This window comes from Peromyscus eremicus, chromosome 14, assembly GCF_949786415.1.
Source record: "Peromyscus eremicus chromosome 14, PerEre_H2_v1, whole genome shotgun sequence".
In the NCBI taxonomy this organism is placed as follows: Eukaryota; Metazoa; Chordata; class Mammalia; order Rodentia; family Cricetidae; genus Peromyscus; species Peromyscus eremicus.
The window spans coordinates 77415994-77436368 of NC_081430.1; the positions used below are offsets into that span (position 1 = coordinate 77415994).

Here is a 20375-nt window from a genome sequence, read left to right on the forward strand (position 1 = left end):
AAGCAGAAGAAACAATCTTTTTGTTATCCAAAGGTATGAGGAGCAGTAATAAAACACTGTACGTGCCTATGTGCCTTTGGGGGTCTTTGTTACTGTTTACTTGGGTAATGAGGATGAGTAGGTAGAGAAAGGAACTATTCACAAGGAATTCGTTATTAGAGGTTGTTGTACCCATCTTTATTCTGATTCTGTAAACTCTAAGTCATTATTTAATTTGTCTTGTCTTCCTTTGACATTGGAGACAGTCACCAGCCTTCACTCTGAAAAGAGGAGTGGCCAGTTCTCCTGCTACAGAGGAAATAAACAAGTTTGTTGTTCGGTGATGACAGCCTCGCCCTGTAGCATTTTTTGTTTAATTATTTTAAGGTAGAGTCTCACAATGTAGACCATTCTGGTCTCAAATTTGTGATTCTCGTGCCCCACTTCCCCAAGCAGTGGCATCATAAGCACGTTGTCACCATACTCAGGTTGAGTGACATTTCAAAATGCTGCCATGGCAGTGCCTTGCCTTCATAACTGCAGACTCTGATGCCATTGGCATGTTAGACTTGATCATTTCTTAGAGGGTCTATTCTGGTGTTTAGCAGCCTTCCTGGCTTCCACCCACTGGGTGGCAGTAACAGCACCCTACTGGGAGACAAAATCATCTCTACTGGAGAACAGCTACACTTAGACCATACCTTGTGGCCCTACATACTTAGCTGAGTGGTCAAGTGAGGTGAAAGAAAGTGACTTTTACAATTAAAAAAAGCTTCAGCAACTTTAATATGGGGGTTGCAAGGATTTAGTTAATTTGGTTAAAGGTAGGAGTGAGTGGGAGGGCCGTAAATGCACAGTGGATCCAGGCTGTGCTCTGGTGTGTTTTGTCTATGGAAGAAGAATGGAGGGTATGAAGGTAGGGGTTGAGGGAGGGCTTGTGGACCTGAACATATTCAAATGATCATAGGAAGGAGTCAAGGAGACAGAGGTCCATAGAGAGGAGAAAATGGGGATGGGCAAGTTGAGGTAGGATGAATCTGGAACATAGGGATAAGCATGAATTTTAGGACTGATGTTCTCCAAACCAGAGTCTTGTTTGCGATGAGGAAGATCCATATTTTACTGCTCTGGGGCCTTCAGAGGGAATAATAGGTCTGAGGTTTTCTCAAGACTTGGGACTGTTGACACAATCTCCATGATTTCTGGGTGTCCTGGATTTCATTGATTCCCCAGACCCCATGGCTCTGTTCCAGGTATCAGGCCTATGCTAGAATGCTGCACTTGGATTTTGCATTAGGTTAGGGTTTAGGGTCCAGTCGTAGTCTAGAATTCCAGACTTACCAGGTGTCACAGAATCTACCTGTGGCTCACCTGCAGCCAGCCTGCCTTATATTAACAAAGAGGTCATTCTCATTCTGTTTTAAAACTCTTTATTACATTCATTCGTTTTATTGAGAGGAGAAGGAGGGACTGGATAACTGGAGCGAAGTGGGAGAGATGGGAAGAGAGGGTAGTGTCAGGGTAATTGTGCTGGTGGCTGTTTTGTTTTGTTTTTCCTTCTTGAGAGAAGTTCAGATGTCTGGCTCTGGTTCAATTGCTCTGTGGGCGTAACTGAAGAAGGGGCCTGAGGAGGGCAAAAGCAATTAAAACCTTGAACATCATAAATGCCCTTCCTAATTAAGTGGTAAGGATGGAAAATCAAGTAGCTTCTTGGGCTGTGTGTCTGTTCTTTTCAAAGTTTGCTGAAAGGCCGGCCAGTTGTTCATGTCTTTTAGAAAGAACAGAACCTTCAGAATAACCCTGAGAAAAAGTTTTAAAGTTCTTTCATTGTCTTCCGCTTTTTGATGAACCTTCACATTTTGTTTCCTGGGCCCTTTTACCTGTAACCTCCCGCCCGGCTTCCCCAGTCACTCCAGTGTTGCAGCGCCAGACCCGATTCTCTAGTGTATTAATGGAGACAGTTCAAGTATCTAACTGCTGTTTCCTTTGTTCAAGTTCCTTTTGGTCCTTGCTGGGAACTGCTCTGAAAACCGAACCAGGGACTGAACACAAAAGCCTGCCGATGTCGTCCCTCCCAGTAAACGCACTGTGTGATGTGTTCCCTCCTCCTGTTCACGACTCATTAGTCCCTCAGTACAGAAAAGGTTGCCCCTCCGGAATAAAGGGAATAGACGTAACTCGGAGTCCTTTTTCGCCCTTTCCTGTGTTTTATTTGGGTGCACTCACAGTTCTCCATCTTCATTAGTGACCCGGCAGGGGGCTGGCACAGTGCTGAGACTAGCCTTTGCTCGTTCCCTGGAGTGTATCAGAGACCTCAGAACTCAATACCCCACTATAAAAATAAAATACTGTGCTTCAAACGACCTTTTGATGGAACAAAGCCATACATCCCAATCTGCCTGGGCCTCTGGAATTGCATCCTTGCCAAGCACCTCCTTTATATTTTGCACATGCCTTCCCAGCCCCCACTTCCCCCTCCTTGGGATGTGGTGCTTTTGGTGGCCTGTATGTCGGGCAAATGTGTGTGTGTGTGTGTGTGTGTGTGTGTGTGTGTGTGTGTGTAAGACCTAGTGTCTTTCGAGCATGAGCACAGTAGCTTCTTGGGAGAGAGAGCGGCAGCAGATACTTGTGGGCTTTCACACTGCAAGTGAGAGTCCCCTCAGGGTCGCACCTACAGTTCAGGGAAGTGGGTAAAAGCTAGTGACACTAAAGTGAGTTACAGGGCTAGAGAGATGGATCAGCAGCTATGAGTTTCTCCTGCTCTTCCCTAGGACCTCAGTGTGCTTCCCTGAACACACGACCATAGGTTCACAACCTCCCAGAACTCCAGCTCTAAGGGATGTGACAACTCTGGCCTCCAAGGGTACCTGCCCTCATGTGTACACAAACACACATGTACATGTATTAAAAATTAAAACCATAAAATGAGTTACATGTTTCTAATTCAAGTTAAGTTTCTAGATTTTTCATGGTGGCCCAATTCTCCTAGAGTTGCTAGAGACCTTTCCCTGTTCCAGAGCCACATGTGTATGAATTTCGTAATCCAGTGTAATGCTGACATGAAAGTGATCCTCATTAGACCCTTCCAGGGGGTGTTTGGAGTCCCTAGAGCATTGCATGTTGTTAAATGTTTTGCATTTGTATGTTCCAGCTCTTGGAAACTGCTTGCAATGCTTATTTTAAGGTAGCATGAGAAAGTAAACACAGAGACTGGGGTTGAATGATCTACCTAACCTGGAAAACTCAACTCTTCTACCCTTTGATTGTTATCCCTCTGCAGTTGCCATAAACTGAATGGACTTGACAAGTTGTTTTAACTTCCTTGAGCAAAGTTTCAAAGTATATTGCTATTGCATTTCAATGATACTTTATTATTGTGCATGTATATATGTATGTATGTATTATGAGGGTAGGTAGGTATGTGGGCACACATGTTCCATATGGAGAGCAGAAGACAACTTTCAGGAGTCAATTCTCTTCTTCAGCCATGTGGTTCCAGGGTTGAACTCAGGCTCTTTCTCAGGCTTGAGAGCAAATGCCCCCCTTACCTGCTGAGCTATGTTACTAACTCCTAAATAGTGTTTTTAAGACTATTTGGGATATTTAGGGTCTTAGCTTGTATAAATTACTTAAAAATTTAACGAAAAACATTATGATTCTGTAAACATACAATGTATGCAAATATGAAGTGCTGTTTTCTACGTACATTGTATGGTTGACTCTTTGTCTTAGAGATCCAACCCACAGCCTTGCTTGGGCTAAACAGACATCCCCAGCTCTAGACTCTTTTTAAAGCAGTTTCTGGAGATGAGTGATAATTTCATAGTCTAGCTCTAAATCATTTCATTTTATATTTTAAAATAATTGTCTGGTCTCCGTCACGACAAACAATGGTATGAAGATAGCCTGCTTTTCTCTGGATATGAACTGAAGAATAGAATTGCAAAATCCCATTCTGAAGGTCACTAAGTATCACCAGTATTGCCAGATTGCTCCCTGGAGTCAGGGCATGGATAGTATAGGAACATTTCCACTGTTGTACTTGTTAGCCAACATTTTACATTTAGACTTTCATTTTTCCTAACTAATTGGTGTAAAATGGTATTTAAATTTAAGTTGTACTTCTGTGTTTACTAGTGAAGTTGAGCACTTCTCTCTATAAATTTGTTTGCTATTTTAATTTTACCATTGTGACTTATTGGAGATGTATTTGTAGATCTTGATTTTAAGTTAGTTAAACGTCTTACCTTTTTAAAAATGAAATTAAAATTCTTAAGTATTTATTTAGTGTGTGTATATGTTGTATATGTACGTGCAGGTATTTGTGTATGTGCCCATGTGTGCCCAAGTGGAGGCCAGAAGTTGATGTCACGTGCTTCTCTATATGTACTTTATTTTTGAAGATGGGCTCTCAGTGAATCTGAGCTCAAACTTGGGGATCTGCATAGCTCTGTCTTTCCACACTGGGATTGCAGGCTAACCTTTGTGCCCAGCTTTTATGTGCATGCTGGGGATCCAAACTCATGTCCTTCTGCTTACACAGCAGACACTGCCCCCTTTACAAACTGTCTCCCCAGCTCTGCACACTACTTCCCTTTAATCTTCTAGTTTATGCTTTTAGGATCCAGGACCCCAGGGTTAATCACATTTATATTTAAGCTTTACTTCACCTGTAAGGCACCTTTGAATATAGCAACATTATTTGACATAGGAGAATCATATTTTGGAATAAGATGTAAGTTTAGTGTGAACCAGAGGACCATACTGTATTATGGGTACAGTTTGAAGACTTGTTTGAAAAATAGAGAAAAGATTGTCCATAGCACATGATTATATATAAAGTTTAATACACACACATGTATGTGCATATACACATGTGTACACATGTACCCATGTGCGTGCATGCACATGCACACACACACACACACACACACACACACACACACACACTGCTTTATGTTTTCAGAGAAACAAAGACAGATGCCAGGAAATGAAGCATTTGATTATTTGGTATATAGAGTAGGGAATAATGAAGAATGGAGACAAAGATAAAACCCACAAAAATAACTAACAGAGGGGTCTCATTGAGAATGGCAGTAACATGTGCTGGATAGAGGAGGGTTAGCCGTGAATTTGAAATAGGATCAATAAAATTCAGGAGAGGTGATACAGAAAATACGTCAGTGGTAAGCCAAAAAACTTGGATTGAAGACAAGGTGAAATAAAATATTTTAAGTTTTACAATTCATAAGTGAAACATCCACAAAGAAGAAAATGCTCCTAAATGGCTACATCAGGGTGTGGGTTGTTTTGTTTTTTGTTTTTTGTTTTGTTTGTGGGAGAAATGGTAATTCCTCCTTTCTTGCTTAGGTATCTATAAGAAAGAAAGCAGATGTGTCTTCAAGCATGTGTGCACCTGCCATGAGACAAAATGAGTAGTTACTTTGGAAAGCTGGCTCTGGTTGTTTTTTATGTTGCTTGTTAAATTACAATTCTCTTCCTGGCAAGTACAGGTTTGTAATTAAGTCATTTATCATACATGTCCTTTTGACTACATTTGAAATTTGATGATATACAGAAGCAATATGTGGGTGGTTTCATAGAAATGAGATGAATGAGTTTTTTTATTAGCATTCATCATTGATGTATAGGTTCTTCCTGTTTATACCAAACACGAAATGCTGACTAATTATGTGCAACTGAAGGAAGGTGAAAGGTCTTGGTCCTGAAAATACACTGAGAATTGTATTTTCAACCTACTAACACTCGAGGAATATGGTGTGTAATAGAGCCATATTCTATTGGCAATATGCTAAGGAGTCATCTTTGGAGATATGGATTCCATATTTCTTTTTTTTTTTTTTTTTTTTTTTTTTTTTTTGGTTTTTCGAGACAGGGTTTCTCTGTGTAGCTTTGCGCCTTTCCTGGAACTCACTTGGTAGCCCAGGCTGGCCTCGAACTCACAGAGATCCGCCTGGCTCTGCCTCCCAAGTGCTGGGATTAAAGGCGTGCGCCACCACCGCCCGGCGGATTCCATATTTCTTACCTTTAATTTCACAGATGCTTTTTTTTTCTGAACTTTTTTCCTACTACCCATGCTCCTATCCCCATTTATTTTGAAGTTCACACACCCCAAACTATACTCACTTAAAGTTGTATCTTGTTCAGTACTCTTTACATCCTGCATATTATAGATAAAATAAGCAGGTCTAGAAAGGCCAAATAGATTCCTGTGTTCACACAATTTTGACTAGCAGGACTGGGATTTGGAACCAGGTCTTACTCCAAATCTTATTATTTATCTACTCATACCATAATTTTTCATGGGCTATATCCTGAAATTCATATCTGTAATATGGTGTCTTTCATTAGATGTCTTAATTTTAAAAAAGGATATCTGAAGGATCTGAAGGATGTGAGCACATTTAAGTTGCATCATAGAAATATGTATTTATCTGAGTGTGGTGGTACACGCCTTTAATCTTAGCACTCAGGAGGCAGAGGCAAGTAGAGCTCTGTGAGTTCGAGGCCACCCTGGTCTATAGAGTGAGTTCCAGACCTGCCTGGTCTACATAGTGAGTCTGTGTTTATAAAGAAAGAAATGACAGAAGAGTGGAAAGAAGTAAGGAGAGAAGGGAGGAAGGGAGGGAGGGAAGAAAAGAGCAAAGGAAGGAAGATAGTCTCCATTCAAGATCCTTTTAGATTCTAATGTTGAACCTCTGCTGTTCAGTTGCTGAAAAAACCAGCTCATGTCAAATGGTATTATTCTTCATCTATGTCTTTAAATTATCTGCAGTTTAGTTTTAGGTTAGGTTATAACATCAGAAAGCCAGGTACCTGGACTCAGCCACTTTCACTTTTTGTGGAAATCCATCTCCCTCCCCCACCTTCCCTCCTCTCTCCCATTCTTCCCTACTTCTTCCTCCTTCCTTTTTTGTTTTGTTTTGTTTTGTGTTTTGTTTTGGTAGTGGGGCACTTAAGTCTTCAATCATGGAGTCTATAGGACAGATGAATAAAAAAATCACTGTTCTCTGTGATTTATTTCTCTCGAGGGGGCCACATAGTATATTGTACTACACTACACCACACTGGCATTGAAATGGCCTGAAGATGAAATCCTCCCAGAGCTGAGGGTCAGGAAACAGTGACTCATTTGTAAAAATTCATGGACTTCCTATGAATCTTCCATGTGGTTGTGTTTTCTCCTTTGCCTTGGCTGGGTAGGAAGACTAGAGCTATGTCTGCAGGCATCACTTAACAATTGCTCAGGAGTTAAACTGCTGATGTTTTTGTCTGTGCTGCTTCCTAATGGTTTCTGTTATTTGTGTTGGGTGAATTTGTATAAGCTACCGTAGTCATTTTGCTGGTGATGGATATAAATGTGTAAATGGCATGTGAAGGACAATTAAATTCTCCTGAGTTGATAGGTAAATCACATTTTCCTGGGTGGGGGTAGGTCATATACTTACATTTCTCTTCCTCATTTTCCATTGTTAATTTTGAATTTCTCATTCAGTTAGTGTATTAGTTCAGGGTTGTTGTATTTAAAAAGCTGTTTTCCTAAAAGGAAATTGGTCTTCTATGTTTTTAGTTCATATTTCTTATTAAAGATACACATTTAACTTTTATGAATAAGTCTCATTCCCCAAAGAAATTTAGCTAAATTGAGTATGTTTTTGAATAACATAGAAATAGGGAAATTTGGAGTCTCAAAGGTATGCCAACCATAGAGGCATATATAACTAAATAATTTTCAGCATGTTTTCATGAAGAAAATTAATTTCTTATCTGTTGTCTAACTGAGTGTTCACATGGCACTTCAGACCATCTAAAGCTTCAGATACTATTTTTTTTTTTTTTTTTTACAAGTTAGCCTTTCCCTGTCCCACACCATTTCCTGTTTTGGTGAATGGCACTCCTGAACCTGTTCTTATATGTCATATATGTGACAGTCCTGTCACCCTGTGCTAATTGGTCACCTGGTTTTTAAATTCTGCCTACATGTAGATTTGAAGTTGACTGTTTTTTATTTTTTGCTGTTACTTTTTCCCGGTGCCTTCTACATGGTCTTTCTTAATAAAGCAAGCACTAAGAATTTTTGGTTGTATAGAAGAAAAGAATTAATGAATTCAGAGATGGATGTTTTTAGTTTCATTGTTTCTATCTGAACTACTACAAACCCTCCTTTTCTGCCCCCTTCTCGTGTGTGTGTGTGTGTGTGTGTGTGTGTGTGTGTGCAACTCTAAAGAGGAGACCCTGGAACAGAATCCTGAGTTAAGTGAGGAGCCATGTTCCTGCTATGGTGTTGGGGAGGGATGGTTCTGGTCAGAGAGCAAAGCATTCCTATACAATTGTTCTGTGGCAGACACTGTTCTAAGGGCTCTGGAGACAGCAGTGGACTGAACTGTTCAACATCAGCATTGTTTATTGTTTAACTGTGCCATCTGGTCTTTTTCCACAGTATATACCATGATTCAAACCCTTTGTTTCTTTAATTGCTCGATGTTTTTGAAGTTGGAAACCCCAACATGGGAAAGTCCCTTTGTTCTCCCTACTGCTTATCACTCCATATTCTTTCCTGCTGGTTCACGCTGACACCCCGGGCATGAAGAACACTGCTTCAGGCTACAAACCCTCACTCTACCTGTATTAATCATCGTTCTTAAGGATGTGTGGACGGACATCTGTTAGATTTTCAGTGTCTGGGTTTTGACCCAGGCTGTAGATGCATAGAAAATTCCCTCATCATAATTACATATGGATACTATTTATTGCTGTGGCTCAGCTGCTCACAGCTGTCTGTACCTATGGTCCTGGAGGATCTGCCTCTCTCTGTGGCTTCCATGGGTACCTGCACACACAAGTTTACAAATACACATGCACAGAAATAAAAATAAATACATCTTTTAAAAAGGAAACTCTTAAGCGTGTGTGTCTGTGTGTGTCTGTGACCCGCCTATGACCCTGTGTCTTCAACAGTAGAAATGCACACACACAGTCATAGTTTGCGATTCTGTTTTTTCCCCTCACCTTTCTACTGTAGTCCAGAAGGCTCTGTGGCATTTTCAGCAGCCAGAAGGGTACTCTTCTAGGTAAGTTGTAAATTCATCTTTAATAAGTTCCTATGCCCTTGAAGGGTAAGAGCTATAGGGATGAAGAGAGAGGAGGAAGGAGAAGGAAAGGGGGTAAGGAGGACGAAGAAGAGGAGGAGAATGAGAGAGAAAGAGCAAGAGTCCTGTGCAAATTTGCAAAGTTGCTGTCCTCTGGTGGCAGCTGACAGGTAGAGTGACAGCCTAACATGTAACAGTAGAGCCATTGTGATGTGAGGGAACCCAATACTGTTATTGTTCTGTTTAGATGAGATTCACGCAAGGTTACTCTGCTCTCGCGTTGAGAATGCCCATTTGAGCAGAAAGGGTTTGGTTTCTAAGTTTAGAGTTGCCAGACAACTGAGGGGAACTGATTAAATCTGGAAGGAGGCAGCTCACCCCACAGGCTTCTCCAGGCACCCCAAGGAGAGTCAAAGATAAATAAATACTGTTTTATGAGCAGAGTGTGAGGTGAAGGGGGGGCTAGGACAGGAGTTAACATTTCAAAGGAGAGGGAAGTTCTCCGACTCTCTTCCTGATCAGACATTTGTCTTATGATTCTACTTAGGCTTGGAATAGTTTGCCCATGTAAACATGTGTGAGTTTTCTTGGCAAGGGAGAAGACAGAGTCTAGTGTCCTTGTTATAAAGGGAAGCATGATCAAATATAGAGGTCTTTATTATGAAATGAAGCTTTAAAAACCAGCTCACACCTGTAATACCAACACTTGGAAGACTGAGGCAGGAGGACTGCCAGGAGCTCAAGGCCAGCCTGTGCTACATAGAAAGTTAGCCAGCCAGGGATATATAGGAAGCCTCTGCCTTAAAAATAGAACAAACAACAAAAATGTCCCATTTTATAAATCACAACTGATGTTTACTTGCTTATAGATTTCATAGTATATCGCATAGGAAAATTCTGGCCCATTGCACAAATGTTTAATTTTGGAAGTCTATAATTTTTTTAAGGTAGAGTTTATTCTTTTAGTATGGGCCTTCTCTAGAGCTCAGTAAGTTACCCTCTTGTTTCTTGGGTGTAGATCTTGGTCTCTCATTCTAATATTGTGCCTTGAAAAATCATTATGTATAGTTTTATTTAATGAATAAAGATAATCCAGAGGTAGCTTAGAGGTAGTTAGCTGGCTGAAAATAATTCATTATTGTCATAGGTTTATAGAGCCTTGGAGCTCTCTCTCCCTGCTGCCCTAGTCATTTCCCCCTTGTAGAGGGTGAACTGAAGCCCTAGGAAGAGTTAATGGCTTGGGGAGAACTTTCCATCAGAGCATAAGCATGCGGGAACACTCCACCCACACTCTGACCCCCATACTGTTTTTTCAAAACCTATACATGTCATCTGAACTGCCAAGAGCTCAATATTATGTACAGTGAAGGAAGCTACAGCAGTTCACTTTATTGACTTAGAGAGGCTAGATTAATAATAGAGACTAGATTATTGAATTCCCAGTTCAAAACCTCATGAGTCATCAAAATAATTTCAGCCTCTTGCCATCACATCTTTTATAAGAAACTAGGACATAAATCATCACATTGACTTCTAATTTGTTGTGGTTTTAGTTCCTGCTGTGGAAAGTAGGATGATAAAAAAGTGAAACCAGTGGCCCAAAGTCCGGCAGCCAAAGGTGGAGAACAAAGGCAGAAGGATTAGATTAAGGACCTGTAACTGGAAGACAGGGTGGCTTGCTGTGACTCTGGTTACCGTGCTTCCTGTCTGGCCCCACCCCTGTACTAGTTTCTCCTTCTCTTTTTCCCAGCGTACAAAGTCAATTTAAAATGTTAGTACAGAGAAAAGGAGGGGACAAAGGAGAGGAGACTATATTACTGATTAATTCATGCAGACCAATTCAGATAGGGATCAGTCTTTAAATATCGGGGAGCTGGAGTGATAGCTCAGCGGTTAAGAGCACTGCTTTTCCAGAGGACCTGGGTTCAATTCCCAGCACCCGTATGGCAGCTCACAACTGTCTGTAACTGCAAGATCTGGCACCCTCACACAGACATCCCTGCAGGCAAATACATCAATGCACATAAAAATAAATAAATTTAAAAAAATTAAATGTAAGGATGTAAGGAGATGACTCCATTATTAAAGTGCTCGTCATGCAAGTATGAAGATCTGTTCAATCCCACCCTCCACCCTACCTTCATAGAAAACAAACAAACAAACAAAACTCACTAGCGAACAAAGAGAGTACCAGTATGTAATCCTGGTGCTAGGGAGGCCGAGACAGGAGAATCCTTGAGGCTTGGTAGCATAGCCTAACTGGGAAGTTGTAAGTCAATGAAAAGACCCTGTCTCGATAAAGAAGAGGGAGTGGGGTGGATGAGCTGGTGAGATATCTCAGTTGGTAAAGGCATTTGTTGTCAGACCTGGTGATCTGAGTTCAGTCCCTGGAACCCACATGGTAGAAGGAGAACCTGTTCCTGCAGATTGTCCTCTGACTTCCACATGAGCACAGTGGCAAGAGCACAGCCACATACTCAAAGGAAATAAATGGACCTTAAAAAAGTAAATGAAAACAATGTGGAACATCATTAAGGAAGAAACCCATGTTGTACGATAGCCCCAGATGCACGTGGACACACATGTACCTACATACAAACGTGTGCATAAGCAAACACCATGGACTCCCCCCTTAAAAAAGGGTTTAAACATTAAATTAAAAATGAATTAGGATCATCATTATGTATGAACAATATAATTAATCAGTGCTGTAAAATTATAGGGAGTTTCACAGGTTAGGGATATTTTGTTTTCTATTAGAAACACTAGTTGGCATTTGTCAGGATTTGCATTGTGACTTGGGGTCTCTCCTTCTGTGTTTGTGTGAAGGAACAGGGTTCACCTGGTCATTTTTGAGAAGGGTCAAAGTGACCTCCTTTGGTGTAACTTTAGTGCTGTTTATCTTGGAGAGAGTTCCCAGAAACCCGAGGGAATAGCATACACAGAGGGAGAGTTGTATCTGGGAGATTTTTATTTGGCATTTTTACTGTTGCAGTCTACAGAAGTTTCAGTGCAGTATGCCAGGCAGGCTTAAGGGGTAGTGTTCGATTTCTGTATGACTTTGAAAGGTTGAAAGCATCAGCGGACGATTATGTAACATGGACTGGGGAATGACAACTCTGGCTTCTTTAGAACCTCTCTAGGTTCTGCTTTGAGGTGCGTTTGTGCTTGTCTTGAAAGAACTCGGAAAGGGATAGTAGTTCTTTGAACAAGGTCTTTGTCATATAGACTTGGGAGGACTGCCGCTCCAATAAACATGACCATGTCTGATTCAGAAAGCGGGTAAACTGAGCAACGGTACTTGGAAGGTTGTCCTCAGCAGCACTGTAAAGTGCTGCTATCCAACTGCCAGTCACTGCACATTCTACCCTGGGCTCTGAGTCCCTTGTCAGTGCCGAGGAGCCTCAGCAAACTCAGCACTTGTGGCCAGGGGCATCTCTAGACGCCGTTGACATCTTGTCTCTTCTCACATACCGCCTGGGTGAAATCTAGCCCATGGGATTCTTGTAAGTGGATTACAGGAAAGCCATCATAAATTTCATTCACTCCGGATGACTCTGAGAACTTCTCCTTCTTGCTCTTCTGAATGAGACCCTGCAATTCTTTTATCACACAGGCGGGCAGGTTGGGGCTTGTGAGTGCTCTGAATTCTTAAGATACTGAACTGAGAAAACTAAATCCATGATTTTACTGTGTGTGCTCAGGAATTAGCTAAATTCGTAAGGTTTATATCTGATTTTTACTTATTATCTTGAGAATACAGGTGTGAATACATCTGTTAAATCTGCCCAGGAGGCAGAAGTGTTGTTTTGGAAGAAGCCATGTTACTCGCTCCTGCCTCAGGCTCCAAGCAGATACGTTAAAACAACGGAAGAAAGTCGAACAGTTTGTCACTTCTCCAGTTTAAGTGAGAAAAGCGTTCTGGGGTCTATTAATAAACAGCAAGATCTTTGAATACATACAAGGAGCAAAGTGCTAAGGGTTCAGTGGTATTAGTAGAACTCTAGGAGTGTCTAGCTCGGCACAATTCGCCTCATTACCAGAGCTATGAGACAGGAGCCTGTAAATGGTCTCTAATGTTACGTCCAGCTCTCGGGTTCTCTGATCACTCTTTGAGAGTCCAAAAATAATGATAAAATGAGAGATGTGCTTTATTTTGTCAATATGAAGTTTAAGTTTCTCTGTATATATTTGAATGGTTAGACTTGCCTGTGTGCAGAAAACTTGCAGTTGCTTGTAATAATAACTAGTGGTTTCAGGCCTGGAGAGATGTCTCAGTGGTGAAGAGCGGAGACTTGGGTTCAATGTCCAGCACCCACGTGGTGGTTAACAGCCACCTGTGACTCTAGTTCCTGGGTCCCTGACACCCTTTTCAGTACACATGGTGCCCAGACATACAAGCAGACAAAACACTCATAGACAGAAAATCAATAAATCTTAAAATAAATATAAATAAATAAATTGTGATTTCTTTGAGGGTGACTATAGGCCTGAAGATCCCGGAAGGAAATTTTTAGATTTACTTTATGCTTTTGATTGCTTATGTGTGACAGTTTAGAGCTTTATCATCTTGGATTTGCTTCCATGAGAATGAAGTAGGAGCGGTAAAAGTGATTTTCAGACCAACCACTTAGTAATGAGTAGAGCCAAGTGTAGGGCATTTCAGAGTTTTCCAGCTAGTAGCTCCCCCAATCTTTTTCAAAAGATAAAACGTCTGGACTTGAAAAAGTGGTCAGTGGAAACATGACAAGGCATTTTCTGCGTCTGCAGATGGTCATCTGGACTTGAACTTTGGTTTGTGCACTGATGGTTCTGTTTCCTTATTTCTAACATTGAACACTTCTGTGAGGTTTTGAGAATTATAAGACCCTAGGAACTGGATGTGTCTGGCCAATTTTATTTGTGGATTTCTTCTTTTAAACTTTTCTATTTTTCTTTTTATGAACTTAAGAAAATTTGCTAAAAATGACAACCTATGGGTTATTTGATTCTCATTTTGAAAAAAAAAATAGCACTTTGCCAGCACTTCTAATGTAATTATGCCATTATACTCAGTGTGAAACGGACGTAGTGTTTTGTGGTTTTGAAGTTACTCTGTGATCACTGGAACATGGTCCTTGTCTGGCACAATATTCTCTAGCTTTCCCCGTATCCAACAATATCCAGAAAGCTTAACTTAATTTAAAGATGACTACAGTGTTGGTGTCGCAGTGGAGTTCTTCACATTCTCATTTATCTCAGATTTGCATTGTCTCTAGCTAAATTTATGTGTATTTACACACTTGTAGAATGGATGTATGTGCACAATGGCTCATTTGTGGCGGTCAAAGGACAACTTTTAAGGGTCAGTTTTGCCCTACCATGTGGGTTCCAGGAGTTGAATCTAGTCATCAACCTTGGCAGTAAGGACCTTTTTGCACTGAGGTATCTGACTGACTCCAATCTTTTTAGAGTATGGCATCACTGTAGTTTAGTCTAGTTCTTACTTCACCAGAGCAGCATGTTATTTATGCTTGAGAACTTGCTAGACCCTAGGTGTTCATCTAGGGGTTAGAGGTTAGGGATAATAATCACTAATATGAGAAAGCCTTGGCTCTTAAGAAGCTTTAGCATGTTGCTTCTAATCTGTGTAACACACTCAAGAGAAGGTAGTATTATAATTTTATGGATAAGCAGAGCCTAAAGAAGAACAGTTTCCAGGATTCTGTAGCCTGGGACTGACCAACTTTTAGTTTAACCTGTTATCTGATTCCAGTTTGTACTTGACTCTGTTCTGTTGCTTCAGGGTAGACCAGTAGTCTGTCTCTCTTTATTAAGGTGTTTGTTAAAGAATCATCTGGACATGCATGGCCATAGATGTGGTTGAATTGTCAGGGATATAACATAGGCTACGAAGCTCATAAAGAACATTTCTTCTTTAACCTTGGTGCAAGAGAACCAGAAAGGACAGTAGATAGAACTTCTGACTTGGAACAACAACAACAAAAGAAATGCAATTCTTAGCAATAAATTAACCCCATATTTGAAATATTTGAGTACTGGAAATTATAAAATATCCTTGAAAAATTTAAAGATGCTAAAGTGAAAGGAAAGGTATCTCTTATTCACAGAAATACATTCCAAATTGATCTGCAGATTTAACTGCTGCTGAAATTTGTTGAGATCCAGAACATCCCACACAATCGTAATACAATCTTAAAAAAAGAATAACATTGGAAGAATTACACATTGCTTTTAAAATCCACTATAAAGTAATAGTCATCCTGGCAGCATGGTGTTGACATTCAGAAAAGATGAATTAGAATGGAAAATTGAGAAGTGAACTCCTCTTAAGGCCATTTGATTAAAAGAAAGTTAACAATTTAAATTTTATGTGTATGGTTATTTTTCCTGCATCTGTGTTTATGTACCATGTGTATGCCATTTGCACAGAGGTTAGAAGAGGATGTTGGATCTCTTGGAACTGGAGTTACAGATGATTGTGAACCACTCTATGGATGTTGGGATCAAACTCAGGTCCTCTGGAAAAATAGCCACTGCTCTTAACCAACCACTGAACCATCTCTCTAGTCTGCCACTTGCTTTTTGATAACGAGTCCCAATGTGAGGAAAGGGTCATCTCTTTAACAAATAACACTGGTAGAATTAGACAACTACATGCCAAAGAACGTAGTTGAGCAACTTCATACCAACCATAAATAGATCAACACTTTAATATGAGATCTGCAGCTGTTAAACTATTGGAAGGAAGTATAGATGTAAACTTTATAACTTTGAACTCGGTAATAGCTTCCCAGATATGACCTCTCAAACAACCAACATGAAAATATGACTGCATCAAAATTATTATCTTATATTTCACAGTACCTCGAGACACTAGAAATCAATCCGTAGAAATAAAAGATCACAAATTTACATGTAAAGATTTAATATCCATAAAAATATAAAGAATTCTTATATCAATGCAAAGAAAATAATCAATTAAAAACAGGCAAAGTATTTAAATAGATATTTCTCAAAGAAGATACACAAAACCCAATTAAACACACAAAAATGATACTCAACTGCATTATTCACTGGCAGAATATACATGTAAAACCATAATAAAATAGTAGCTTATTACTGGTATGTGGCTGTAATTTAAAAAGATAGGCAATACTAAGTATTGGCAGAAATGTACAAAAAACTGGAAATTTATACATTACTGGTGGAAGTGGAAAACAGTGTAGCCATAGAGAAAATTTTGACAGTCTTTAAAAAGTCAGAGTTACCATATGACCCAGCAAGTCCTAATGTATGCCCTAGAGAACAGAAAGCATTCCCACACAAAACTTGTGCATATTCATTGTAGCATTTATTTGTTACATTCAGAAAGTAGAAACAACCCAGGTATCTATTAACTAACAAATGGATGAACAAAGTATGGTACATCCATAGTTTAATATTATTTGGTGATGAAAGAAATAATACCTGCTAGATGAACACTGTACTATGTAAGAAAGACCAGTTCCACACAATTACTGTACTGTATACTTTCATGCATATGAAATGTTCAGAATAGGTGAATTTATAGGAACAGAAAAGGCATTAGTCGTTGCCGCACTCTGGAGAAAGGGGAGTCTGTTGAATGGTCTACTAAGGCGAGTGTTTTATTTTAATTAGGGCTATGAAAATGTTCTGTAATTGGACATTAATGATGGTTACAAATCTCTGTATATACTAAAAACACCAAAGTGTATACAATGTTACGTGATTATATATCTTAATAAAACTGATACATAGATATATATATATATTTAAAAATACCTGTTACTTTGGCTTTGGGAGTTTGGATTCAATCTACTATTTCAAGTATCTGTTTATAGATGAATTATTTCAATTCAAACAGTGTAATCTCAATCTTCATTATCTATTAGGAACTCTACTTTTCTTTATTATTTTAATTATTTGTTTATTTATTTTTTGATAGGCTTCACTATTCAGTTCAGGTTGCCCTTGGACTGCCTCTCCCTCCCAGATTGTGGGATAACGGGTGTGTGACATTGTGCCTGGCTCTTAATTTTCTTCATGTTTATCTGTATTTTCTGTTCCCTTACTTAATACCTGCTAGCCTTATTGTATACCTGACAGAAAGCAAAACCTGACAGAAGACAATATGATGTCATGCTTCCTTCTTGATCTTTTTAAACCCTAATGATACAATAATTGCCAAACCAGAGTATCCTATTATGATTACATCATTTGCAAATGTTATTTCCAAGAGTACACATTTGATTTAGAATCTTCTTTTCCTACATTTTTTTTTTATTATTTATGGTGCTTGATGACCACACATTTGAAATATTCCCTGGCTAAAGCCCAGGCATCCTGGAGGTCAGTGTAGAAATGATTCACAGTTTGATAGAACGCAATCAGGTTGAATATGACTTTTATAATGCGACTGCAAGCCCAGCTTATGATATGAATTTATACATTGCCTTTCTTTTTTAAACATGATATTCAAGTAAGTTTTATTTTTTAAGGGCTTTGGCACAGTGCTAGTGGAGAATACGAGTTTCCTACCCAAAGCATTATAGAACAGGAAGCAACATTTTCTGAGGGAAATAAGGAACGTAGAAGACAGAAGATAAAATCTTAACTGAAGACAGTTCTTTTCCATCGGCATTCTTGCTGCATGTTCCCAGGGGTGTGGCTGGGCAACCTCTGCTGTAATGCCTCCTTATTGAGAGTGATTGGATAAAGAAACCAGTTATTTGGGGCCTGGTGTGTAGACAGCAAGGAGCCATGGTTCTGGATGTGGTGTTTGGCCTGGGCATCCTCACTAGTGATGAAAATGTGGGGCTGGAGGGGAAAGAGTGAGAAGTAGTACTTGATAACACAAGATGTTGGCACACCACCTTTATTTCTGGTACTCCCTCTTAAAGTAGGTTGTATTTTAGATTCTTGTCAATTGAATGGTGAACATCCCTATAGACAGTGCCTGCTAAATTGTTGGCATGCTTGGGGAGAGTTCTACACCACAGCCGCAGTTTGTAGCCACATTTCAATTGCCAACTTTAATCAGCTACTTTGCTTTTCCCAGTGTTTCCTCTTCATGGTTAGTCTTCCTTCCAAACTCAATTGATAAAATCCTCCAATTTAGCTCCCTTAGCTCTTGACTCACCTTTCAGTTGTCGGTTCCAGTGGTTCTAAGTGGAGATGGCATATGTAAGATTGGTTTTACTATTTATTATTCAAATTGGTTTTGAATCTAGATGACTCGGTAATCCTTTTTACCTAAACCAGACTTGATTAATCAACTTTTGAAGATGGCAGGAGTGAGAGGTATCATGGCTAGTCCTTCACGTGTTTCTAAAGGATGATCTGGTTTCGAGTTGGAAAGCATTTCATTGTTACACCATCCTGATCTTCAGTACAGTCATAAGCTGTCATCACGTTGTTCTTAGCAGAATGTTTCATCTGCAAACATCCTAAGATAATAATAGTCTAGTAATTAAAAAAATTCTCTTCAAGAGCTAACTCATTCCACTTGTCATTTTTCATACTAGAGAAATTGTGTTTATAAAATTCTTGCATCAATTTCCTCTGACAAGGTTAATTCAGTGTTCTCATTTATGCTTCCTTATTTTATTAGGTAGAAACTAAATATGTGTACCCCCAATATGAAGCAAGCCATTCCTTTATACTTTGTGCTAGATATTTCACCACTAAATAAGGAAAATTCTCTTGTACAAGACTCTATGGTCAAGACTGTAGAATGGTACAAGTCTGTGATCCCACTACTTGGGCGACAGAGGCAGGAGGATTACCACAAGTTTGAGGTCTATATAATGAATTCTAGGTCATCCAGGGTTATATAACAAGATTCTGTTTCAATAATAAAAGCTATTCCATATTTGCCTTTCAGATGTATGTTGTTTGAGTTTCAAAAGTTGTGCTTGAGTTGAGCATAAGAAGGTCAAAGAGTTTGACATGGTGTTACATGCCTGCAAGCCTGTAGTCCCCAAGGCTGGGGCAGGGAGATGACAACTTTGAGGATAGCCTGGGTTATATAGCAAGACTGGGGAAAAGCAAAACAGAAGAGTAATGTGAAGGAAAACACATGAGAACTCTAGATTTTATTACCTTGAAAGACCAACATACTATTAGAACTTAGGAACTCTAACCGTAATTCCACCCAAGTTCCTAACTAGAAATCTGCCATCCTAGGGCTGTCACATGCAGGAGTTACTTTAGTTTTTAAAGTTGAGTAAAAGTAAATTTAGATTTTCTGTGAAGGGTAGAAATTGAGGCTAGGGACAAAGCTATCTGTCAGAGGCACCGCCAGCTCTGTTCTTAAGATACCCTGTGCCATTCAAAACTCAGACTCGTACAATGAGCATAAGAGGGCTCGGGAGCAGTTAAGGACGAGGTGATTAATTATGGAAAGAAGCTGGGTGTCACCTTATTCCCTGGTCTACGTGTACTGTGCCTACATTGGTAAAGGGATGAACAGAACCTGTCAGGTCCATCTCAAGGTTGCTTCTGAATCTTGGGGAAGGGAAGCAATATGTTTTCTAGGTCTTTGGGTCCAGAATTTTGTTAGTGGAAAATTTTGTTTTTCCTGACCATAAATTAAAATAGTAATTATTAGTATTCATTGAGCATAAGAACTGTGCCAAGCTCTTTAATGACATTACTTAATCTATACAACTCTATTGTATAATAATTTCTCAACTGGTTAAAATATTTAAAGAACTTTGAGTAGTATCAGGAGTATACGTGTCCAAGAAATAATGCTGATGGAGACATATGAAGAATACCTTCGATCTAACAATTGCACAGTATTACATTTCTCCTTCAAGAAGCCAGTTGGTTTTCTTTTGTTTTGTTTTCGGTTTTTCGAGACAGAGTTTTATAGCACGAATCTTAAAATGTCTTATTAAGAAAATCAAACCTGGAGCCAGGTATTGGGATGATCGCTGGAAGATCAGAGAAGCAGGACAAGCCACAGATACCTCATCTTGCCAATTCCTCAGCTGATCCTGTTTCCTCAGACTGGAAGCCTCTGAGTCCTCATCCAAATGGCTCTCAGCTGAACTGTTACTCAGAAGCCTAAAAGCTTAACCAGCTAGTTCCTGGTTTTTATGCCTTAAATACCCTTCTGGTTTCTGCCATCACTTCCTGGGATTAAAGGCGTGAGTCACCATGCTTGGCTGTATCCTTGAACACACAGAGATCCAGGTAGATCTCTGCCTCTGGAATGCTAGGATTAAAGGTGTGTGCTACCACTGCCTATCCTCTATG

The 20375-nt window shown here is 39.7% G+C and overlaps 1 protein-coding gene and 1 long non-coding RNA gene across 2 annotated transcripts in view; one reads left to right on the top strand and one right to left on the bottom strand.

Annotated features, from left to right (window-relative positions):
• Nucleotides 1-20375, top strand: part of Rad51b (RAD51 paralog B) — a 539444-nt gene that overhangs the window by 185337 nt on the left and 333732 nt on the right. The window lies entirely within an intron of this gene.
• Nucleotides 1393-9222, bottom strand: LOC131924637 (uncharacterized). The gene is made up of 2 exons (XR_009382953.1): nucleotides 9010-9222; nucleotides 1393-1603 (listed from the first exon to the last, which is right to left on the bottom strand). It is a non-coding gene; the product is annotated as an uncharacterized LOC131924637 (long non-coding RNA).